This window comes from Balaenoptera physalus (genome assembly GCF_965194825.1).
Source record: "Balaenoptera physalus genome assembly, chromosome: 2".
NCBI classification, from domain to species: domain Eukaryota; kingdom Metazoa; phylum Chordata; class Mammalia; order Artiodactyla; family Balaenopteridae; genus Balaenoptera; species Balaenoptera physalus.
Window position 1 is genome coordinate 45,280,886 of NC_138883.1, and position 25,902 is coordinate 45,306,787.

A 25,902-nucleotide genomic window follows, 5' to 3' on the forward strand; every position below is an offset into this window, starting at 1 on the left:
AATGTGGTTTTCATTCTACAGGCTGCAGGACTGTACTTCTTTTTGCTTCTGCTATCTGTTCTCTGGTGGATGAGGCTATCTAAGAGGCTTGTGCAAGCTTCCTGATGGGAGGGACTGGTGGTGGGTAGAGCTGGGTTTTGCTCTGGTGGGCAGAGCTCAGTAAAACTTTAATCTGCTTGTCTGCTGATGGGTGGGGTTGAGTTCCCTCCCTGTTGGTTGTTTGGCCTGAGGTGACCCAGCACTGGAGGCTACAGGCTCTTTAGTGAGGCTAATGGCACACTCCAGGAGGGCTCACATCAAGGAGCACTTCCCAGAACTTCTGCTGCCAGTGTCCTTGTCCCCATGGTGAGCCACAGCCACCCGCCACCTCTGCAGGAGACCCTCCAACACTAGCAGGTAGGTCTGGTTCAGTCTCCTATGGGGTCACTGCTCCTTCCCTTGGGTCCCGAAGCACACACTACTTTGTGTGTGCCCTCCAAGAGTGGAGTCTCTGTTTTCCCCAGACATGTTGAAGTCCTGCAATCAAATCTCTCTAGCTTTCGAAGTCTGATTCTCTGGGAATTCTTCCTCCTGTTGCCGGGCCCCCAGGTTGGGAAGCCTGATGTGGGGCTCAGAACCTTCACTCCAGTGGGTGGACTTCTGTGGTATAATTGTTCTCCAGTTTGTAAGTCGCCCACCCAGCAGTTATGGGATTTGATTTTATTGTGATTGTGCCCCTCCTACCATCTCATTGTGGCTTCTCCTTTGTTTTGGGATGTGGGGTATCTTTTTCGGTGAGTTCCAGTGTCTTCCTATTGATGATTGTTCAGCCGTTAGTTGTGATTCCAGTGCTCTCGCAAGAGGGAGTGTGAAATTGGTGAATTTTTGTGTAGCCATTTTAATATTGAAGATGGAAGAAAAAGAGCAACATTTTTGGCATATTATGCTTTATCATTTCAAGAAAGGTAAAAACGCAACTGGAACACAAAAAAAGATTTGTGCATTGTATGGAGAAGGTGCTGTGACTGATCAAACGTGTCCAAAGTGGTTTGCGAAGTTTCATGCTGGGGGTTTCTCTCGCTGGATGATGCTCCACGGTCGGGTAGACCAGTTGAAGTTGACAGCAATCAAATCAAGACATTAATTAAGAACAATCAACGTTATACCACGCGGGAGGTAGCCGACATACTCACAATATCCAAATCAAGCACTGAAAATCATTTGTAACAGCTTGGTTATGTTAATCACTTTGATGTTTGGGTTCCACATAACTTAAGTGAAAAAAACCTCTTGACCGTATTTCCACATGTGATTCTCTACTTAAATGTAATGAAAATGTTCCATTTTTAAAACAAATTGTGATGGGCGATGAAAAGTGGATACTGTACAATAATGTGGAATGGAACAGATCGTGGGGCAAGTGAAATGAACCACCACCAACCACACCAAAGGCTGGTCTTCATGCAAAGAAGGTGATGTTGTACACAGTGGGACTGGAAGGGAGCCCTCTATTATGAGCTCCTTCCGGAAAACCAAACAATTAATTCCAACAAGTACTGCTCCCAATTAGACCAACTGAAAGCAGCACTCGATTAAAAGCATCCAGAATTAGTCAACAGAAAACACATAATCTTCCATCAGGATACCACAAGACCGCATGTTTCTTTGATGACCAGGCAAAAACTGTTACAGTTTGGCTGGGAAGTTCTGATTTATCCACCATATTCACCAGACATTGCACCTTTGGATTTCCATTTATTTTGGTCTTTACAAAGTTCTCTTAATGGAAAAAATTTCAATCCCCTGGAAGACTATAAAAGGCCCCTGGAACAGTTCTTTGCTCAAAAAGATAAAAAGTTTTGGGAAGATGGCATTATGAAGTAGCCTGAAAAATGGCAGAAGGTAGTGGAACAAAACGGTGAATACATTGTTCAATCAAGTTCTTGGTGAAAATTAAAAATGTGTCTTTTATTTTTACTCAAAAACCGAAGGAACTTTTTGGCCAACCCAATATTATCCCCAGTTCCATCAACAGTCAACCCAGAAAAGTCTGGCCAGCTGAGACTGGTCTTTACCACACCTGGGGCTCCCAGCCCTGGCTGCAGAGTTAAATCACCTGAAAAGCTTTCGAAAAATACAGATGCCCAGGCCCCAGGGTCCACCAATTCTGTCAAACCCCTAGCAGCGGAGCCAGGCATGTTAATTTTGGAAAAGCTCCCCCGGTGATTATAGTGAATACGTAGGGCCTAGAACCACTGCTCTACACAAGGAATAGAGGAGGGAGGCGTGGACAGAAGGACAACACAGTGGGCAGCCATTGTCTGTGTCCAGTCATCCACCCCCAGAGCCACACAGTGCTGCAAGGGATTCTGCAAGGCATTTAATTTGGCACACAATTTTAATGTGTAAAGATAAATCCACAAACTCTGCAGCTGTGTGATATAGTCCAGTGAAAACTGCTTGTGCATAATGGGCTTTTTCAAACAGTCTGCACCCCTGTCTCACTTTATTCCTATAGAGCACTGGTTCTCAGACAGGAGCAGTTTGGCCGTCCAGGGGACATTGGGCAATGTCTGGAAACAAGTTTGCTTCTCACTACTTGGGAGGGATAGGGAGGTGTTGCTGGCATCTGGTGAGTAGAGGCCAGGGATGCTACTAAACATCCTACAATGCACAGAATGGCCCCCTGCCACAAAGAATTATCCAGCTCCAAATGACAACAGTACTGAAGTTGAAACACTCTGCTGCAAAGAAGCAGTAGTCACCACTAGGTAGACGCGAAGCCTCGAATACAACCCTCCTCCAGGTCGGAAGCCCGTCCCTGACAAGCATGTTTCAAAGAATCACAGAATCTTAGAGCAGGAAGAGACTTCAGAGACAATGAGCCCACTGAGACTCAGTTGGGTTTTTAGGAAAATCCTAGAACAAAGCTACACAATGTTTACCAAACCACATTATAATGCATTGCTGGCTTGACTTTCCACCCAGGTAGTACAAGTGTTGCAAATTAACTAAAAATGGTATTCCTTACAGCAAATTCTTATTCGTTGATTTAACAAGTATTTGTTGGGTGCAAATATGGGTGCAAGTATGTTCAGGCCACGTTGCCGAATTTCCCTGCCAACACTGTTACCCACCCTGGGATAGCCCTCTTAATGTTCAAGCCCAATATAAGATCCAGGCAAGATATGCAGACTCAGAACACAACAAAATCACCCCCAGCTGGGTTTATGGTGGTTTTATTGTTTTCTGGCTCATTGGGTAACTTGGCAACCTGGGATCAGGTGTGCAAAGAACTGAAGGAGACCCATCCAAGAATCAGCTCTCCCAGGGGCTACACTGGGGTGAGGCTTAGCACAGCCTGATGCCCAAGGTCAGATGCCTAGCATTCCTCCCAGCTGCCCAAAGCTGCCCGCTGCCCCCAGCCCAGCCTGCTCCAGCTCCCTCTCACATTGGGCGAGTTACGGGCAGCAGACTCAGGCCAGCCAGCACCCAGCCACCGAGTCCAGGGCTCTCCTCCTTCTCCACGCCCCCTCCTCACGTCCTCGCTGCCACACTGTTATCGACAAGAATAAGCACTCCGTGGTAACTTGCCACAGAAATGAGAACTGCTCTGGGGGAAGAAACTGGGAACGTTTTGTCCGCCAGGGTCACAAGAGATTTAAGTTATTCTCCCTACTGGAGGTCTCATTTACACTGGGCGGAAACAACAACAAAATAAAAACCTGTCGAATGGATTGTGCAATAAAGGGAAATAAATGCTGCAGACCCAAACTGGTGGGGGCAAAGAAGAAGGGAGAGGAAGGACACGAAGCCGCCAGGAAGAAGAAACTGAGTCCGTGTGCCAGGGGGTGCTGGGCACTGGGTGATGCTGGAGGAGGGGGCCAGGGGCCGCCCTCCTGCCGGCTCCTTGAGATGTCCCCGTGCCTGCAACCATGCCTCCCCGTGCCAGGGAACACAGCTCCCCACGCCTCTGCCCACCCCACAAAACTCTGGGCTCAGCTGTGCCACTGACACATGGCCAGAGACAACTGTCCCTGATATAAAGCAAGAGCCGCCAGAGCCACCTGCCCGGCGGGCCTGTGATCACAGCAGACGCTCCCAATATTTCACCTCTTTCCTCCTCCTTCGGAACGCTATCTCAAAGTTATTTCCTCAGGGATGCTTCCTCTAATCCCCTAGATTCATTCTTTCACTCAACAAACATCTACTGAATGAATTTACTGAGTGACCCCCCAAGGGTAAGGTGCCCTTCATGTAATCTCCCACAGCAAATGCCTTCTCCTCTTTAACAATAGTGATGGTAATTAAGCACTTACATAATTATTTCTTAGGGTCCAGTTCCCACCCCAAACCACCAGTCCTTCCAGAATATTGAGCTACATGAGAACAGGAGCCAAATCTGTCTGGTTGACTCTGCTACATCCCACCGTCGGTGCCTCCCACGTGTCGGAACATACTGAATGAATGAGTGAACATATGTGTGAGCAAACGGTAAGAGACACTCTTTTCATCACGTAAGTCCTCAAAAATCCAGTACTTATTATACCCTTACAGCAGATGTCAAATTGGACAAGCCTCATTTCAAGTGCTCACAGCCACACGTGGTTACCATACGGGACAGTGCAAGGCCGGGCTCCTCCAGGGCCTTACCAGTGTGCTTGTTTGCTGGTAAAGTAGGAGAAAATTTAACCTCTGCTACACCGGGAGACAACACATCCCTTATGCTTCTTTCTGGTCGTTAGATGGCCCGGGTCCAATCCTATCTCTGCCACTTAACTACTTGCACGACCTGGGCAAGTTATGTGACCTCCCTGTGCCTCAGTTCCCTCTTCTATAAAGTGGGGGTATTTTTATAACAGTATCTACGTTATGGGAGAGATGGCAGGAACAACGAGGTAAGACCCCCTCAGCCCTTAGAACACTGCCTGTCTCACAGTAAGTACGCGATAGCATCAGCCATTTAATATCTTATTATACGTTTATATCATGTACAGGTATTCATGCTCCACTTCCTGCCACACGAGATGGGAGGTAGCTCGAGTCACCACACACTCCGTGGTTACAACAGAAGAAGAACCAGGATCCATTTTAGAACTACATTCTGAGCGTATCAGTCACCGACAAAGCCCACTGGGTTCCCCAAGGAAAAGCAAGATGGAATCTAGGTGATAAGATAAGGTCTAACCTCTTCCTTTGCGCTTCATGTAGTTTCCCTTGTTCTTAGGGTGCCGCATCCAGAGGCCTCGCCCCTGGCGCTTCAGACCGGAGCTCCCGGTGCAGCACGGCTGGGCCGTCCCCTCAGCTCCAGGGCTCTGCGCAGAAACACCGCACCCAGCGCTCAGTTCAAGATGGCGGCGGTGGCGGGCCGTGCGCAGAGCCGCTGCTCTCGGCGCTGCGCCCTGGAGGCGGAGCCGCAGCAGCTGCACCGGATCCCGCAAGAACTCCGCCTCCTCCCCCGCCTGCCGAGATCCCTAGAAAGCAGCCCCACCCACAGTCCTTCCGGGAGAGCGTGTGCTCTGCAGCCGGCGCTCACACCTCTCTGTTCTTTGATCAAAGAATAAAACTCTTTTGCTTCCAAATGGAAGAACTCAGTCTCGTTCTATTGGTTTAAGCAACACTGGGCAGAAGGACCCTTCTCAGGGACCAACTCGGGAGGGTCAGTAACACATTCTTTCACGGGTACTGCAAGATATATCTTAACACGTGAGACTGATTATGGATGTGCGAATTGTACAGGCTAGTGAAAAATGTAAATGCACGTAGAGAAGAGAATTTAGACTCGGCCATGGCACACATTATCATTGGTGAGAATGGGAAGTACTCGTTTAAAGAAAAATCTTTGTGCAACTTTGTACCGGTTGTTTTAATGCGGTTCTCCCATCTGTTAAACTCAAATTCCACTGTACAGGCCAGACAAGCTGTGTCCTTTCCAATCCAGCACAGAAAGAAAATGACATTTACATTTGATTTCCTGTCTGGGGCATAAAGTCGGCTCCAGAAAGCTGAGCATTCAGCAGGTTCCAGATGCAGGGCAAATGCTGGAACCATGACTGCTGTCATCGTGGCCCGGGAGCAGGGGGATGCCACATTTGGAATGAGGTAATAGTACCTACCTTGCAGGAACACTGTGAAAATTTAATTGAAATAATATGCGTGACAGTGCTTGACCCAAAGTAGGTATTCGATAAATGTCCTTAGGGAAACACAATCTAATGTCTGGGTCTTCTAATGATGCCACAATCTCATTAAAAAGACTTCTATATTGAACTAAAAATGTGTTCTAATTCTGCCCTTTTTGACTATACAGAATGAGTCGAATTCCTCCTCCAGAAAGCCCTCAAACATATGAGGGTGACCTTTCATGCCCTCTCCACCAAACTTCTCTTTTCCAGCCAAACATCCTCAAGTTCCTCCAATAAGACAAAAATTTGTTGTCTTCAAACTAACTAGAAGCACCTGGGCTCCAATGGATCCCAAGACACATCTCAGCACCAATAACATGCCTATAGCCCTGCAGGATCCCCAACTTGGTCTTGTGGGATATGGATAAAGTTAACCTCATGGTTAAGCCTAATGCTTTCTTCATCATATAAAATTCAGGGAACTTTCTGCATATGCTCTCCCCAGCCCCAGCACCGACTGCAGATGCTGCTTTGTTTGAAAGAGCCCGTTTTAGGACTAATACACTCTTCACAGTTGAAATCCAGTCCCGAACCTTTAAAGTGACGTTTATTGTGGTCTCGGGAAAGGTTCAGTGGAGGTGAGAAGTGACAGCTGAGGGTGATAAATCAAATGCAGCTCAGTCTTCATTTAAGGGCAAACTATCATCCAGCCAGCCTGTATCAGTCATCAAGCAGCTCTGGCAGCTTGTGACTTCTTACGTACATGGTAAACAGAACACTGAATGGTGACAATTTCTTCAACTGCTAGGATGAGCCGTCGGCTTCTGTTCTCTGCTCAAACTTGACATCTTAAGATGCTGGTTAGAGGACAGGCATGTTAAAAACTTCGCAGGACTAATCATAATCATAAAGCCTCTCTTAGAAATGATGCTGCTTGTACAGCATGTTCACAGCACACCTTGTCTGCTCTGCTTCCTAAAGCACTGAGCTGAAGGTTGTAATACGCTAGCACTGACTGTCCAGTACATAGGTCACTAGCCACATGAGGACACTGAACATTTGAAATCTGGCTAGCTTGACTTGAGACGTGATGTAAGTACAATATAATACAGGATTTCAAAAATTTAGTACAAAAAAATTGTAAAATATCTTATTTCTAATCATATGTATTGATTTTATGTTGAATTGATAATGTTTGGGATATATTAGATTAAACTAAATAATTATTAAAATTAATTTCACCTCTTTCTTTTTACTTTTTTTTCAATGTGGCTACTAGAAAATTTTAAGTTACATAGGCAATTTGTCATGTGGCTCCATTACACTTCAATTGAACAGCACTAGTCTGGAAGGCAAGGTGGGAGCTGGAAATCCCTCATTTCTCTGGTTCTTCCTCTGGGTTCAGACTTAGGAAAAAGGGACCTACTTCAGAAACCATCACTCGCTTTACTGTTTATTTATTGGTTAGACTACAGCAGTGGTCCTCAAACTTCAGTGAACATAAATGTTATGGACTGAACTGTGTTACCCCAAGATTCATACGTTGAAGCCTAACCCTGCTTGTATTGGAGATAAGGCCTTTAAGGGGGTGATTAAGGTTAAATGAGGTCACAAGGGTGGAGCCCTGATCCAATAAAACTGATACTGCTGGGTATATATTCAAAAAAACCAAAAACACTAATTCAAAAAAATACACACACACCCTAATGTTCATAGCAGCATTATTTACAATAGCCTAGAAATGGAAGCAACCTAAGCATTCATCAACAGATGAATGGATAAAGAAGATTACACACACACACACACACACACACACACACACACACACACTCAGCCATAAAAAAGAGTGAAATTTTGCCACTTGCAGCAACATGGATGGACTTGGTATAATTCTAAATAAAATAAGTCAGAAGGAGAAAGACAGATACTGTGTGATATCACTTATATGTGGATTCTAAGAAATACAACAAACTAGTGAATATAATAAAAAAGAAGCAGACTCACAGATATAGAGAACAAACTAGTGGTTACCAGTGGGGGAGTGGGAGGTACAAACTATTAGGTATAAAATACGCTACAAAGATATATTGTACAATAGGGGGAATATAGCCGATACTTTATCAAAACTATAAATGGGGTATAACCCTTAAAAACTGTGAATCACTATATTGTACACCTGTAACTTATATAATATTGTACATCAACTATACGTCAATAACAAAAAAAAAGAAGAGGAGGAAACACCAGCGCTCTCTCTGCACCATGTGAGGACATAGGGAGAAGGGAGCCATCTACAAGCCAGGAGAGAGACTGCACCGGAAACTAAACCCTGATGGAACCCTGATCTTAGATTTTCCAGGCTCCAGAACTGTGAGAAAATACATTTCTGTTGTTTTAAGCCACCAAGCCTGTGGTATTTTGTTATGGCAGCTTGAACAGACTAAGGCAATAAGCATCGCCTGCGGAGCTTGTTAGACATACAGGTGGTTGTTGTTTCTATTCCTGAAAGAGGCTGACTATTGATTTGAGACAGGCCTGGAAACCTGCCCTTCTTTAACAAGCACTCTAAGCATTCCATGTGTATTTTGAGGTACCCTGGACCAAAAGAAACATCATTATCTAGACTCCTGTTGGCACTGTTGCAGAAGGAGTTGGTGGGCAAGAACTGAATTCCTAGTTCTACCACTCCAGCAGTGGTAGCCAAATTAATTTGATCGTGAGCGTCCCCTTTTGGTAAAGCATTCTTGAGCATGCAACCGGCTGAGCACTATACTTCGTGATAAATTACATATGCCCAAACTATAAACCATACACTGAATATTAGCAAAGTTAATTTTTACATAAAAATCCAGGTATGAAGTTGTGCTATTTTCTTTTTGGATCCCAGTGGATCATCTTCAGCCTCTCATTGAACAAGTTATAACACTTTATATGTTATATGAAGTCCTTGCTTTTGCCCATGCTGTTCTCATTTTGCCTTCTCTGCACTTAGAAAATGCCTATTTATTCCTCAGGCTTCAGCTCATAAATCTCCTCTGAACTGCTCTGCCTTCTCCTCCCCCTCTTACAGACAGCATTTCAGCCCCTCTTTGCAGCACCTCTATGCACTCACCACACTGAATTGCAAATATTTGTTTAACCTGTCATCTCCTTGAGGGCATGGACTGTGCCTTATTTATCTGTTTCGCCCGTGCCTTGCACACAGCTCCTGGCACAAGGTATGCATTATTTTTTAATGTTTGTAAAATGAGCAAACCAGTGAATGAGACTGCAATTAATCAATACTTTCAGCAAGTCACTGCCCTTCTCTGCGGAAGCAGAATCACCATAGTTTATGTGAGAAATACCCCACAAAAAGGAGTGCGGTGAGAAGCTATCTGAAGCCATGCTGGGCTTTAAGTTTGGGTTTACAAAAGCACGTATAATTCACACCAAGCTGAGGATGAAAGCAAAGTGAACAGCCTAAACCACTCACAGCGTAAAGAGCACAGAAGGTTTTGGGGTGTTTTTATTTTACTGCTATTTTTAATTGTTTGTCTTGAGGTCAGGATCCTCCTGGCAAAGTAATAAGGGATGCTTTGTGAGAGATCTCAGTGCATCTTTGTGGGGCAAGACAAAGATGGATGGGGAACGAGAGGGCTTGTAGAGGCAGTATCATTTGTGAGCTACATCCAGGTCTGCACCTGCACAAAATGAAGGAGTCACTTCGTCCAAGCCTCAGAAACGTTACGGCTAAAAGCATCACCTTTTGGAAATTTAAACCTGGCTTGGGTGTGTAATAGCAAGTGTCCTCCCTCTGTGAAGTCTAAAGCCTCATTAGATAGAAGTTTGTTTCCCCCATTCCTTCACGTACATTGTGTTGTCTCTGTCCCCAAGCTTCCCCTGTCAGGGAGTCATCATGGGCGGCAGCAGTACCCTGGCTGGAAGAATTCTCACATGTGCTGGGGCCCATAGGAGAAGAGAAATGCTTTGTCACTTCCCTGTTTACATAACAGCTTTTCCTCTCAGCAGGAACTTGAAAGAAACAAAGTTGTACATAATCGGTTTATCTTCTCAGACCCACTTACAAGGATTGACCCTGTGATATACTGAAAAGTAAAATACATGTCTGTTTATGAAGCACTTTTCAAGGTGATTAGCAAGCAACATTACCAGTAGAAAGGTTTCTATATTGTTCCCCTAAGAGTAGGGTTGCCAGATTTAGCAAATAAAAATATAGGACGCCTGGTTAAATTTGAATTTCAGACAGGCAATGAATAATTTTCTGGTATAAGCGTATATTGCACATGTCCTGCATTTTATCTGGCAACCCTACTTGAAGGGGAAAAAAAATCTCTACATAACCCTCATGGGGAAAATTTCTCTCTATGTCTCTGGAAATGTTTGCCACTAGCTGAGAGGTGTATGTTAATAAAAACATACGTCTGAAAGCTAAGATATCTGAGTTCTCTTCTAGTTCATGCTCTCATTGATTCATCAATGTTTCATCCCAAATACTGAGGTATGACTCTCCTGGGAGCGTGTTTTCTTTGTAACATAGCAGGTTTCTAAAGATCAAATATGTTACCTGACAGGAGGAACCCTAATGGAGGGAATTTCATGTAACAGTGGCAGATACATGGTACTTTCTGTCCTAGCTAAGCCTTCAAAGTGTTGTAGTTACCACTTCTACCTATGTTTAAAGGCTGTCCTGCATCTGACTTGTTGTTGTTCATTTATTATTACATCTTGTGCCTGCTTCCAAAATGGATGTAATTTGCAGTGAAAAAGAATAAAAATCACCCAAAGTAAATATCATGTGAGGACTGAGCTTGCTGGAAGCCAAGGCAGAAAATAAAATGCAGCACATTACATACCTCTTACTGTTGGGTAAACAGCACTGTTGGCTTCTCAGAAGAAACAAAGTTCTTCCTGGCATTAAATTCCAACATGCATGTGCGTGTATGCATGCATACGTGCAAAAATGTGCATGTCCAGATGCCCCTTCAGAACTGTCCTTCCAGAACTTTCAAAGTTATTTGATAAGAATTCTGCAACAGAGATCAAGACTCTGCCCATAAATTTAAAGTCCTTTTATTGGGAGTTACCTCTTCGGGGAGGAGGGTACTAGCATAGTGTAAACGCAAAGCAGGGGGAAGATAAAAAAAAAAAAAAAAAAACTGCCTGAGCTTGGTCACAAATGTGAAAGTAGACTTTCACACGTGAAAAACACTATAGAACCTGAATACGGCTCTCCACAAAGTGTTCTTCATTATTATTATTCATTAGTGTAAACATGTGGCTTGTTTTCAATTATTCCGTATTGAAGCTAGTGAGACAAGATGATAAAGTTCCAAGACGTTAAATTACTAGGGCCTCTTATTACAAAGCAGGATTTTTCTTTTCAGGGTTATGGACCACCCTTTTTCTTGTTCATTACTAATGCAACATCAAGCTGTGAACTTCTACAAGGCTGAAAATAATTCATGCAACCAATCTTCTTTAACAAACTAATCATCTTGCTCCTTCAGGAAGTACAAGATATGGAACACTGGTGATGATTATGAAAAATAACAGTACTTATAAGAACCCACCGTGCTCCACGCTATAGCTAAGGAAACTTTAACTGTGTTTAATGATCTTGCCACTAATACTCTGATTGAGACAGTCAGGGCCTGCCACATCATTTTAGGACGGAAGTTCTCAAACACCTTGTTCTCAGAACGCCTTTATACTCTTACCAAAATTATTAAGTACCCCAAAGAGCTATTGTTTAGATGTATTATAAAGATAAATATAATATGTTGCTATATTAGAAATTAAGGCTGAAAAAAATTTAAATATCTATTTGTTAACCTTACTAAGAAAAAATCTAATACATGTTAACATTTTTATCAAACACAGCTATGTTTTCCAAAACAAAAACATTAGTGAGAAGAGTGGTATTACTATACATTTTTGCAAATCTCTTTAATGCCTGGATAGCTGGATTCTCATATCTGCTTCTGTATTCGATCTGTTCCAATGTCACATGTTACATGACATCTGGAAAACCCCCCTGTACACTCATGAGAGAATGAGAGTTAAAAAAAGGAGATAGGGAGGGAGACGCAAGAGGGAGGAGATATGGGGATATATGTATAGCTGATTCACTTTGTTATAAAGCAGAAACTAACACACCATTGTAAAGCAATTATACTCCAATAAAGATGTTAAAAATAAAAAGGAGATAACAACTTAGTATTATTAAAATAGTTTTGCCTTCACAGACCCCCGTGAGAGTGTCTCGGGGATTATTAGGGTTCCCTCAACACATTTTGAGAACTGCTGTATTTGGATAAGACTGACTCCCATAAAAGCAAAATTAAGTTTACTATCTAGTGAAGAAAGCACTAGAATTACAAGAGTAAAAGTTCCATTCTACATATATAAGCTAAACAGAAGTATAAAACACAGTATCTATTTTAAGGGGCTTAAATTTTATTTTGCAATAGAGTAGTGGGGTATATTGCATTACTCTTCAAAATATCAGCTGCTCCTCTTACAAGGAGCACCTAAATGGGCCCACCCAACAGAGACTATCCCTATGGGAAGATTATACTCTTCCCACCCTATTGTGTTCATGTGTGTCCATCTGACTCACTTTGGCCAATGAAATGTGAGTGGAAGTGGCATGTGCTACTTCTGTGCAGAAGCTTTAATGACCATTAATGGATGCTTTAATGGATAGGTGATTCTTCCATCCCTCATCTCCTCTCCCATGAGACTCACAACGTCCAGGAAAGAGCTGCTTCTTCAGCCTGGGTCCTGAAATGAAGGCAACATGGAGCAGAGCGGCAGTTAATCCATGCAGTGCATGTAACAAAGCAGCCCACTGAGATTTTTGGAGTTATTTGTTACCACAGCATAACTTAGCCTATGGTGACTGATAAAGGTGGGATAAGGTACGTATAGAAAAACTTATATATCAAAGAAGTATCATAATAATTATTCCCACTTATTAACCAATATAAAGCAAAGGGAAATCTATGTCAGTATCCTCAATTTTTAAGCAAATATTTAATTAAATGTAACAAGCATTATGGAGTCAGGCTCTATGCTAGACACTGACTATCCAGGGATGAGTAAGATATGGTCTCAGCATGGAAGGAGGTGGTGGGAAGCACAGCTTTGACACTGGAAGCTTAGCTCTGCTACTCACAACTGTATGACCTTGGGTAAGTTTCTCTGAGCCTTATTTTCTCACCTGTAAAATGGATATAATAATACCGACTTCAGATGATTGTAAGAATTAAATGATATGATTATGTAAAGTATGTAGCAGATAGCCTAGCATAGTGTGTATTTTCAATAAAGACTATTTTCCTTCCTCATATGTCTCCCCATCTCCCACCTCCCACTCCTAGATGAGGGTCTTAGGATTCTAAACTTAGCTCTATCTACTGGATTTCTGAGTTACTTTTCTAAATTTTAGTCTCTCCAAAAATAAAAAAATTGCATATGTACCACATACATATACATACACACACAAATATATTCATTTAGTCTGTCACTCAACTAATACTTATTAAATATTATACTCACTTTACAAATAAGAAAACTCAAGCAGTGAGAGGTTGAATAACTTCTCCAACGTCATATGTCAGCACATATATATTTAACCTCATTTTCTTAATGGCTGATAATATTCAACAGTATTAACAGATTACAATTTACTTAACTATTCCCTCTCTGATGGACATTTGTAAGATGTATTATGTGTTTACTATCACAACAAAGAAACATCCTTATACAAATATTTTTTTATACATATGTAACTACATTTTAGGATAAATTCTTAGAATTGGATTGCCAGGTCAAAGAGCATAGAAATTTAAATTCTGATAGGTACTGTGAAATTGCTTTTTAGAAAGTCTTTGCCAATTTATACTCCTGCCCTCGGGGAATGAACATGCCCTTTCTTCAGAGCCTTATCTACACTATCCGCTAAACCTTCAACAGCTTGTGCCTCTGGATCTGGACCATGTTCCCAAGAATACTCTCATTGGGCACTGTTTAGGAAAGCTGCTGAACGGGGAGGACCCGTGTTTTTGTGCCTGGTGGGTCAATGCCTTCTTTCTCTGCTTTCACACACAGTGCATTTGGGACATCTGGCTGGAAGTAGGCTTTGATCTGCTCTGAACTACACAAGAATAATTCATCTATCTGAAAGGTAACTTGTATATTGATCCAGAAACATTGCAGGAGTGTAGCTTTTTCATTGATTATTTGATAATGGGTCATTTCATTTTTTATCTACTTCTGACTTCTCTGTCTAACTCGGATTAAAAAACCAGGTAACCCTGAGCACATAATTCATCTCAGTGGAAAGCATTTTGCCTGCCAATTCACATTAGCTCAAAAAGTGACCCTGCAAACCTCTAAGTCCTTCAGAGCAATACATTTTAGAGACGGCTCTTCCAACCTGCCTTATTCTTGTTTAATATCTGGACAAGACACTAAGGGAACATTTAGTTTGAAGCAAATTGCATCTCATATCTTCTTGGAATGAGGCAAAAGCAAATTTAAAACATCTTTCAATGACGTGAGCCCACATTGACAAGAGTACATGTATTTGCTTCCATTGTACGTTCTTAGCTAATTTACAACTACATTCATTGAATTAATAATGATCAGCTGGGATTCACAGAGGCCTGATACCCAGGGCTCCATTCAGGGGCTGCTGGCCTGATATTTAAATATTTATTGATGATAATTGGGTGACAGACAGGGATGGGCTCAGCCAGAAATCAATTCAATCTGCTTGCACAAGCATCCTAGCCAAGAGTCCTCCTTAGGCCACATAGATACAATACCAAGAGAGATGGGAGGTGAAAAGAACATTGAAGATATGTGAAAACTAAGAAATTGGGTCTTATGATTGCTTTGTTTAGTTAAAGGTTAAGGTAAACTCCTTAAACATTTTTTTTTAACCAAATTGCCAACAAAAAGAAGAGAATGTGGAATTCAACACTGCTTTCCTGGATTCTGAATATTTCCTCCCACTTTAAAAAACATTTGAGTGCTACCAGGCACTAGGCATTAGATCTGTATAGAGACTAAAAGGAGACCCAAAGGGAAAAAAATGAAAGAGGTAGAAGGTAGAGGAAAAAAAGGCAAGAGAGGGAAAAGAAGTTGATCAGAAAGAAAACACTTGAAAAAAATGATAAAAGATCCTTTTCAACCCATGACCTACCTTATTAGCACTTAGAAACATGTAGTCATTATTCTCCCCCAACACACACACAAGATGATTCAGCCTGCTGCCTCTACTTGAGAAATAGGAATATTACAGACAATTTAGCCATCAGTGTTAATCACCTTACTGGAGCATGTATTAGTCAAGATATGCCAGGTTATGCTGCAGTAACAAAGAAACTCAAAACCTTAATGACCAAAAACTACAAAGGTTATTTCATGCTCAGGCCACGTGCCCATCTCAAGCTGCAGGGCATTCTGCTCATCAGAGTCACCCAAGAACACAGGCTGACAGAGCAGCCAATGGCCCTGCAGACGGAGAATCTTGCATTGGCAATTAAATGATCTGGCCTGGAAGGAAACAGCACTGATGACCACCACAGGGGACATGCTTAAGACAGGTGTGGCTTTGAATCCCTTCTCTGTTTCTAACTAACCCCGTGAACTTGAACACATCATTTAAACTCTTGGAGACTCAGATTCCTTAACTGAAAAATGGAAATAATACAACTTACTCATGAAGTTGCTATAAAGAATAAATGAGATGATAAATATGCAGAACCTAGCACATACTGGGGGCTCAATAAATGATAGGCTCTTGGTTCTTACCACATTAAAAGACTTCCGAAGAGCCCAGTGTGCTTTTACTCTCTTGCACTACGTTATACACAAGATTCTTTAAAATATATATTAAACCACAATACATACGTATCTCAAGGCTCTCATTGCCACCTACTGTGGTTTCCAACAGCTCAATTTTGTACATGGGGAAAGGTGACCTGGAGGTGATTGAAGAATTCAGCTAAAGTTGTTCCATAGTCAAGAAGGGGTAACAACCATCCTTGTGTCTCCTGACGTCCACTGCAATCTCCATCTCACTGCTACCCCTGACCTACTGTGCATGGGGGCAAGAAGGGAAAACAATATACCTCACCCCAGGGAGCACCTTTGGCAGCAAGCTTTTAGACAAGGAGCAGGTAAGTCAAAAGGTTACTTTCTATTCATATGCAGTGATTACTCTTCACTGTATCTCCCATAATAGCCAAGGAAAGCTAAAGAGATAAAAAAATGATTACAATTATAATAACCATAATAATGGCTAACATTTACTAAGAACTTACTCCATGCCAGGTCCTATTCTACAAACTTTTAGAAGATTCTCTCATTTAATCCTCACACTAACACTAGGAAGTAGGTGGTAATATTACCCCATTTTGCAGGTGAGAGAACTGAGGCCCCATGAGGTGAAGCATCTTGCCCAGGGCATCCTAAACAGTAAGCGGTAGTCAGCAGTCAAGCCCAGACAATTTTATTCTGAGTCCCATCATCTTAGCTTCCCCACTAGGGTTCTAATTCATATACAGTCACTATTTTGAAACCTTGCTTACCAGGAAAAGGGAATGGTGGCTGATGGAATTGCTCCATAAGTTCAAGGGCTAAGAACTGTAGGTTCATTCAGACATTCTATTGTATTCTTGTCCGTCATTATACTCAGCATCTCCCTAGCATCAGACAATTAAACAGATAAGTTCTTGAACATGTAAAGAAAGAGTAAAAGAGGCAGATCAGAGCACAGAGAAGATGATCAACTGATATTTACCAAACACATGAATGTCAAATTCATCATCATTAATTGAAGAAAATTCAAATTGATGTTCTTCCTGTGCTAGTCAACAACATCCCAGACATAAACGAAGCTCATTATTTTAACTTCATCAGCCCCTTAACACAAGATATGCATGCCAGATTCCGAATATTGAACCTCATTGCACCACTGCCTTTTTATAAACCAAGGAAGATAGCTCATGGAACAAAGTGCTTTAGGGAAGTGTCACAGGGTGGAAGAAGGAGAGGGAATTCACACTTATCTCCAGGGAGAAGGGGGGACCCCATGGAAGGAGCAGGCCAGCTCCCTCAGTCCTGACAGGTACTATTTCAGTGTTACGGGACCAATAAATTGGAGAGAGAATTAGTACCTATTATTTTAATACTCAGCTAAAAGAAATTTTTAAATTCCATATCTGTGAATTTTCAGGAAGAACCAAGTAGTCTGCACTAACCCCAAAATGTCACAGCTAATGCTCTGTCAAACAAAACAAATCTCTCTCCAAATGAAGACAACAATATTAAATGGAATTCTCTGTGTGTTTTTAAATGCATAACCAATTAGCAATCACTCAGTAATGAACTAATAGAACTTACAAGTTTCCCCTTTCTGATTTTGCAGAAATATTTGGAAATTAATGGGATGTGATTTATCAGACTAAGCTCACAAGCTATTTCCAAGTCCTTGTTCTTTTTCCTTTCACATGACAAAGTGGGCTGCAACTAACAATTTCTGTGGTCACAGTGTATGATCACTATTGTTAAGTGGAAGTTGTAGGGGTAATAACAGCAGTTGGCCAGGGTAGGTTAGGATGGCAAACAAGGCCTTGTCAGTCAGTGCCCCTCAGATCACATACTTCCACCTGCTCCACATCTCCTTAGCTGTGTTTGTTGAGAAAGATTTAGCCTCAGCAAGCTGGTGAATGGTCCATGACATGCTCCGGCAACGGGGATCAGAAACATACAAGCACTGAAAGCTTGTTGGGGAAGTAGAGGTCAATCCAAATACATAGGCCCTAAAGCAAAAGTTATCAATTTGGTATCAGTGACTTTAAAATCAAATAGAACAGACCAGTTTCACTGTACCAACGGAGGGTCAAGGTAACCCCAAAGGAAGCCCTTTGGCTTTCTGACTGTCAAGGAGCCTTGATTCAGAAATGATGGAGGAGGGCTTCCCTGGTGGCGCAATGGTTAAGAATCCGCCTGCCAATGCAGGGGACACGGGTTCGAGCCCTGGTCTGGGAAGATCCCACATGCCGCGGAGCAACTAAGCCCATGCGCCACAACTACTGAGCCTGCGCTCTAGAGCCCACGAGCCACAACTACAGAGCCTGCGTGCCACAACTACTGAAGCCCACGTGCCTAGAGCTCGTGCTCCACAACAAGAGAAGCCCCCGCCATGAGAAGCCCGCGCACCGCAACGAAGAGTAGCCCCCGCTCACCGCAACTAGAGAAAGCCCGCGCGCAGCAACAAAGACCCAGCACAGCCAAAAAAATAAAAATTAAAACGTTAAAAAAAAGAAATGATGGAGGACTTCTGCTTAAGTCCTGAGCAGACTTGCAGCTCACAAGGCTACAAGTGGCCTTCCCCATACCTTTGTGTTTTCTGGGGGCGTGGCACCACCACCATGCACATATCTATGTGCTTATTATAAGACACAAGTTGTTATTTTCCTCTAGGCAGGAATTAACTATCAAATGGCCTTATATAGGAGCCATAGCACCTGTACCTTTGATATCCAAAAATGTTTACTTTTCAAACTAATGACGGTACTGTGGTCTTGCCAATCAGCACCAAAACAGATCAGGTCACACTTCTTGCTAGCATAGTAGTTTTCCACCGTTCCACAGAGTGCCAGGGTTTCAAGGAGGGGCTCCTCCAAGAGAGGAAGCAGGGAAGTGAAGGTCAACAGGGTGAAGCATCTCTCCCACCTCCACAGCCATGGTTTCTGCTTTATCTGTTATATCAGAGATATGGTTTTTCACTTGAGGAGGGGTCCGGTTCCTTAAAAAATTTAAAAACCACTATTCTAGAAGATGCCCAGGTTATCAGAATAATAAAATCAGTACGTAGCGTGCCTCATCCAAGAGAAGCAGCTATGTGTGTATCAGTGTTCTGGGTTTCCAGGGTAAAGTATTTCCCTTTCTCAACAGTGAACAGTAGTTACCCCTCAGAACTCCAGGAAGAACCAGCAACCCTGAGTGCCTCAACAGCCTAACAGAGCCTCTACTTGATCAATCTGAAGAAGAAAAAAGCCATGTAGGGGAAGAAGAGATATGAATAAAACAAGTTAAAAACAACAGCAAAACAGCAGCACTATGCCACCATGGAAATGCTATATTATTAACTTGCTTCATGGGAATTTACCCAGCCCTCTGCATGCGAATGGTCCAACCCAGCTATTGAAAGATTCATGCAGACTGAAGGAAGTTGAGAGACAAAAGGAGCTGAGTAGAGGCCGTATCTGCACTCAGAAGGCCTGTGGTGACCTATCAACTCACAGTCCTGCTGAGTCTATAGAGAGAGAGAGAAACTAGACCCCGGGGCTGAATCATCGGTAGTCAATTCTGAATGCATCCCCAGACAAAACAGCAGTCAGACACCCTGGCACCAAAGACACAACGAAGAAAATGCTGGGGAAAGATCTCTGTTTAAAGGTCTGTTGATTCCCAAAGAGCCCTATAGCAAAAAGTCTTTGACTCCAAATGCAGCAGACTGTTTTCATCCTCGTTGTGCCTGCGACACACACAGCCTGATGTGAAATGAGCCTGTGCTGTTCTGATGTTCATCCATTAAGCAGGAAAGGGTATCCAAGGTAGAAGAGCAGAAAGCTCTTCCGGGAAGCATCCAGACCCCTGGATCTAAAGGCGTGATGTGGATCCTAGAAGCCTGCATGTGGGACCCGTCTATGAGGCCCCCTACCCTGTTCTGTCTCCTAGGGACCAGACAAGAGCAGGGGGGCGGGTCTCACTAGCCAGGGAGGAGAATGGGACACAGAGTGGATGGTGGATGGAGAAAGAGACCCAAGGTTTGGGCAATGGGGTCTCCGAACGCCCAGCCTACTTCTGGCTCCTGGACCTGAACGGCTCTTCCATGCAGACACTCCAGTGCCTCTTCTTTGGAACATCCTGGGACATCTCCCTGCCTTACCTTTACCCAAGTTCCCTGCCTTTCATCACCCCTAATGCTTTTCCACTGACGAGCTCCTTTCAGAGCAGGCCCAGGTAACTACTACTTCTTAGGCCATAGGCCCAAGACATTGTATGCCCAATGGAGCTTCTTTGAAGAGCCCAGGGAGGGCCAGTTTAAATGACCTTTCCTCCAAGCAGTGCCTCCAGAAGCTCCACAATGCACCTCTCTGCCTCAGAGCGTCTACCTGAAGATTTAGAGGCGGAAAAGGACAGAGTTATGTGGGTTATGCACTGCTGGGTTGCCTTCTCCGACCTCCGAAGACCGTCCTCCATCTTCTCTCCAATCTGACCCAGGACTCTGAAGTCATAAACTAGTCCTTATCCTTTCTCTCCCCAAATACAGCAGATTCTTTCGTAGTGATATTACCAAGGCGTCCACTCATCATTAGCTTGGAATGGAAGTTCAGCAACTTTGCTATGGCGTGGCTTTGCTCTGATGTTTTCATTATGATAGCTATAGAAGAATTTGGGGACATTTTATAAACCCCAAAGTCTTAAAGTGAATTTTTAGAGATTCATTAGCTCATGAAATCTTAGCTTATGTCATTGTTGTGTGACAGCCAATACAGAGGGATCTGAAATATGTGTCTCTAGTGACCACATGGTTTCTCAGAGTGAGACTGCTCCACAGCCAGGGGCCAACAGATGACCAAGTGACTAGCTAGAGGAGGTGGCATTGCCATAGGAAACCAGAACTTCTGACTCAGCGTTTCCTTAGTCCACTGGGGGAAAAGGTTCCAGTTCTTATTTCTGTTTGCCAGCAAAATGTTCAGATGTCTAGAATCCATCTGTGAAGAGCCCCACAAGAATCTGGCAGTCACATCAGAGCAAGGGAGCTCGTTCAGAGTGATTAGAATGGAAAGTCATAGCAGTAACTTTCTCATATCACTAATCTGCAACAGATTTGCATTCCTTAGGGGGCCGAGCCATCACTTAGCTTATTAGGAAGGAAAGGCATATGGCTCAGTCAGAGGAGTTTGGATCATCTCAGTACAATAAGGTTTGAAGGCTGAGGGCATACCCACCAGTGAGAGACAAAAGAGAGAAGTTGGGGCCAACAAGGCAGGACCAGGTAAGCAGCAAGGAAATGAAAGATGGTGGCAGATGTCACAGTCCTCTGGTTATGAATGCCCCATCCCAATCAAACTTACCATGGAGATATTGGGGGTCAGGCTCTCTGAGCAGAGCCTACATCTGCTACCCCAGAGCCACTAGGCTCTACTTCTTGGAAGTCTGGTCCATGGACAGTCATCTTTCCTTAAAACTGAACGGTACAGGATAGTGACCTAGAGGAAAAGTTCAGAGGGAATTTCGCTTTGAACTCTGAAGCCCACGTAAGATTCCTCTTAGCCTAGATTTCTTAGGCAAGGATTTTGGGCTAAAGCTTTACTCAGGCAATACAATGCCAGGGCAGTGAAAATGAGGGGAAAGGAGGGTCAGTCAGGAAAGGATGGAAAGTAAATGCATGTTGATGTCTTACTGTGCTGTCCACTGCTTCCCAACAAGTGTTAAAGAGATGCAGCCCTTGCACAACGGGTGTACCTGCTTGGCCACAGCAGGACATCTCTGGTCAAGCTATAAAGAGAAAAAAAATGTACCTCAGGACTGTCCATCAAAGGGAAGAATGGAGAGGGAATTTACCCATCTCCAGTCTTGTTGGCCAAGATGTGGCCCATTTAACTCCCCTGCATTTCTGAGTTGCATCGAACGGCTCTGCCCCCACCAAGTGCTATGCTGCTCATTCACATCCAGAGGCGCTGGGAGGAGGCAGAGCCTCTGGGCATCAGAACCGCACCAGAGCCTTGCCAGAGTTGACCCACACTGCAACCGCTGAGACGAGTAAGCAGCTGCGTCCAGGAGGCAGGGGAGGCCAAGAGAATGGGGGCACCTGAGATGTGGCCATAAACTGACATGATCTTTAGTTAAAGGAAACTGCTTCCCCTTGCTCCTGATTTTCAGTGTAGCTGTCGTCAATTCTGAGCGCATCACTGCAACTGGTAGACTCTGGAGTTGAGGAAGCCTAATGTGAAGCCTGGCTCCCCGCCCCTCTGCCCCTCTAGGTGACCTTCTGGAAGGGAAGGTGCCTAATGCCTCTTTGCACCTGCTCCCTGAGACAGGCTTTCCACTTCCATCCACAAACACATTAGTAACCGGATGAGATCAGGTTTGGCCCATCGGGCGATTGTGGGATTCCACTCTAGTTCTTGGCTTGATGATGCATATCAAAAAGCCAACAAGAACTACACATCCCCTTTCCCGTATATTGAGGCAGCACAGCATAAGGCTGAGGGTTTTAGGTTGGGCTCTGGAGGGAGACAGCCTAGAGTAACTGGGGCCACCACCTCCTAGTTATGTAACCTCTTTCTCTGTTCTCTCATATGTAAAAATGGACATAAGGTTAGGATGCCCTCACGGAGGTGTTGGGAGGGTGAAGCGAAACATTCCCTGGCAAGTGCCTAAACAGTACCTGGTACCTAGAAGGCATGAAAGATTAGCTTTTAATAGTTAGAAATTCCCTTGCCCATTATTATTTCATTTTTTTTGTCCTCGCTGCCAAAAAGTCAGGAGGTAAATTGTGACTCATTTGACCTCATCGCTTACAAACCTGTTTATTCCTCCTGAATCAACTTGTTTTTTTTCCCTGCTCTGTTGTATCTGCACTGCCATGGGAACGTCCTTTATAACAAGCTGCATCTTTTATCTCCTTTCCTATCAAGCTTTCCTCCTTTAACCTGCCCTATCACAGTCCCATTTTTCCGGATAAGGTAACTGGCCTCTCCCTGGCTTGCGTCCGCACCCAGCACCCTTCCTAGGGTAGGTGGCAGGCTGAGCGCTGACCCTTCCATGTTTTGTGTCTGGAGAGGGCTGCCGGCTTCGTTAAAGGTGAGCGCAGCCCTGCAGGACCCAGCTGTCACCATCTGGCGTGCTGGGCCGCAGAGTGCTGAGGAGGAGGAGTCGGAGAAAGGGTTCTAGAAAAATCACTCCACAGACGCTGCAGCCTCCAAAGGCCAGCTCCCCGCCCAAACCATCCGCGAGCCACTGGGTATCAGCCAACTCTCTTCTGGGGATGTAGGAGCCAACGCACCCCCATTTTCTCTTCCCCAAATGAGGCATTCTGTGTCCTAGGACAGTGAGTCTCTCGGGTAACGGCCAGTTTATTACTCGACATTTGAAACTCAAAGCCTCAGAAACAAACAGGATTGCAGTTTCCTCGATGCTCCTAAAGCTACAGATTTCCACGCAACTTCCTTGGGCGCCCAAAGGTCACACTCACCTGCGTGACTCCTTCATAACTACCAAAAGCCCCCAGTGGTGGCTTTCCGGGGCTGGCGGCCTCCCAGCCCGGCCCCACCTAGTGTAGAGCGAGTACACGGCGCGCGGGAGGGCGCGGGGCAGCTGGGGGCGCCTCTCCCCGCTGCGCGCTGCACCATCTGCTTTGCAGGCTGACCCTCCCGCCGGCCGGGGGAGTGACCTGATTGGCTGAAGGAAAAACTGCAGCAAGAGCTCCCGCCGCCTGGGGTGGAAGAGAACCTCCTGCTGCTGAGGAACTGCGCACTCTCGGGTGGCGCCCGGTGCGGACTGAGGTTGGGGAGGGAGCCCCCCGAAGGTCGAGAAAGATCCACCGCAATCCATCGCGAGCCCTTCTGCGTCAGGAATCCCAGATGGACCAGGAAGGAGAAGGAGGCTAAAATAAAGGGCCTGGCCTCACAGTGCTGGGAAACTTTTAATCCGAAATAAAACAAGCAAGGCAAGTTTAGATACCGTCTGCTTTCGGTAACAGCAGTTTGTTCAGGCCCCAGTTAAACCCAACAAAATGTCAATAGGTATAGCCATGCAAATTGCAGAGCCTCTGACTCAGACTGTCAAGGTATAACATTAATTTTATACAAACCAATTTAATTTCTGTATCTGAGCCCCTGTTCTGCTGATGGTAGCAAACACATTCTTGTCAAATTTAAATGTGTCCATGTACGCGTCTTCCCCAGCCCCACTCTGGGCCTCTCTCAGCCCCTCCTGCCCTTCCAGGGGCCCAGGACGGTTGGGTATTCTCTTTGCACTAAGATGAGGTGCCAGGACTCCACGAGGCTGCTCTCAGGGCCCCGTGGCTGTCCCCTGGCCCCATGTGCCTTCTCTACCTCTGTGGGTCCTTGGGCAACACCACGGGCAAGGAAACACAGGTCACCCGTGCTCCGGGGTCATCCAGACTTAACTGGGGTTTCCATCAACATTCCTCCAAGCTGGGGCTTGGTTCTGATGGTGTGAGCCTTTCTCTGAAATACTCCTGACATCAAATTCAACTTATCTCCTAACTCAAAAACCAAAACCAAAAAAACTTCTCCAAAGCCAAGAAAAGGTTTGTATTTGGCAGGAAATACTGTCCTTACATAATTTATTCATTCTTTCCAATGCTATTGTTTATAAAGTCAACCTTATGCCCCGTCAGGTTTGTTTGTTTTTTTGTTTTGTTTTGTTTTGTTTTTACTTTTGGAACTCAAAAAACCACAGTAATAGTAGCAAAATAATAATGATAATAATTTTCAAATAGCAACAATGTTTTTCCCCTTGGCAAGAACTGCAGGCTTCACTGCCCCTGGTGTAGTCCAAGGAGCTCCATGATCCAGATGACCTATTTATGGAGCCTCCCTGGTTCGTCTTCTGCCCTGGGTATTGAGCTAGCACGAGCAAGGAAAGGAAGTACTGTATATTTCAAATAAGCAAACTTTTATAACCCAAAGGAAGTAAAAATGTCTTACCCCAAACCAACGCTTTGTCCAATAAAAACAGAAATGGCCCCATTTGTCAAGAGCTGTGGCTCTCCCACAGCTGTCCAAAAAGGAAATACCCGCCAATAATGGTGCCCTTCAAACTGCCATTTCTTGATTATTTTCCGTCTTCTTTGTGAGAGCCCTCTCACTGAGAAATAACAGAAAGAAAATGGAAAGAGAAGATCAGAAAAGGAGCAAGTAAGGACCATGGGAATATTTACCAGCCCATAAAATGTGCAGGATTTTAGAAAAACACAAAGACTCACGTGCATAAATAATGAATATTTTATTTCATTTTATTTCTAATTTCATTTTTTACACAAATTATGATTTCTAACATGGATGTGATACTATTACCATCCATAATCAAATTTCCTCAATTGTCCTAAAGCTGTCCTTCAGAGGTTAATTTTCCCCAATATCCAGGATCCCGTCAAGGATCACACACTGCATTTAGTTGAAATGTCTTGTTACTCTCCTTTAATCTGGGATAGTTTCCAGACATTTCATCTTTTATGACATTGAATTTTTGAAGAATCCAGGCCAGTACTTTTGTAAAAATGTCCCCAAATTTGGATATGTTTGATAGTTTCTTCTTGATTAGATTCAGGCTCAATATTTTTGGCAAGAATCCCACACAGGTGGCGTTGTGTCCTCAGGTGTCACACCAGAGGCCATTATGTCTATTTATCCATTATTGGTGATGTTAATTTTGATCACTTAGTTAAGGTGGTGTCTGCCAGATTTCTCCTTCATAAAGTACCTTTTCCCCATTGTAATTAATAAGTAACCTAGGGGATGAAACTTGGAGACTGTGTGAATATCCCCTGCCCCATCAACCTTTCACCCAGTGGTTTTAGCATCCATTAAAAAATTCATACCTGAATTAGTTATTACTGTGGTGGTTGAAAAACGATGGTTTTGTAATTGTATCATTCCTCCATATTTATTGACATTCTTCTACAAAGAAGGGCTTTTTCTTCTCCCTTCCCTCTTTTATTCAGTATAAATGTAGACTG

The 25,902-nt window shown here is 43.8% G+C and overlaps 1 long non-coding RNA gene across 1 annotated transcript in view; it reads right to left on the minus strand.

The window, feature by feature from the left end:
* Positions 1-24,102, minus strand: part of LOC309655384 — a 250,606-nt gene extending 226,504 nt beyond the window's left edge. Inside the window, exons 1-3 of the long non-coding RNA XR_014260793.1 lie at positions 23,392-24,102; positions 21,598-21,692; positions 5,168-21,403 (exon numbers count right to left, since the gene is read on the minus strand). This is a non-coding gene — a long non-coding RNA (uncharacterized lncRNA). The remainder of the gene's footprint in view (positions 1-5,167; positions 21,404-21,597; positions 21,693-23,391) is intronic.
* Between the last annotated feature and the right edge of the window lie 1,800 nt (positions 24,103-25,902).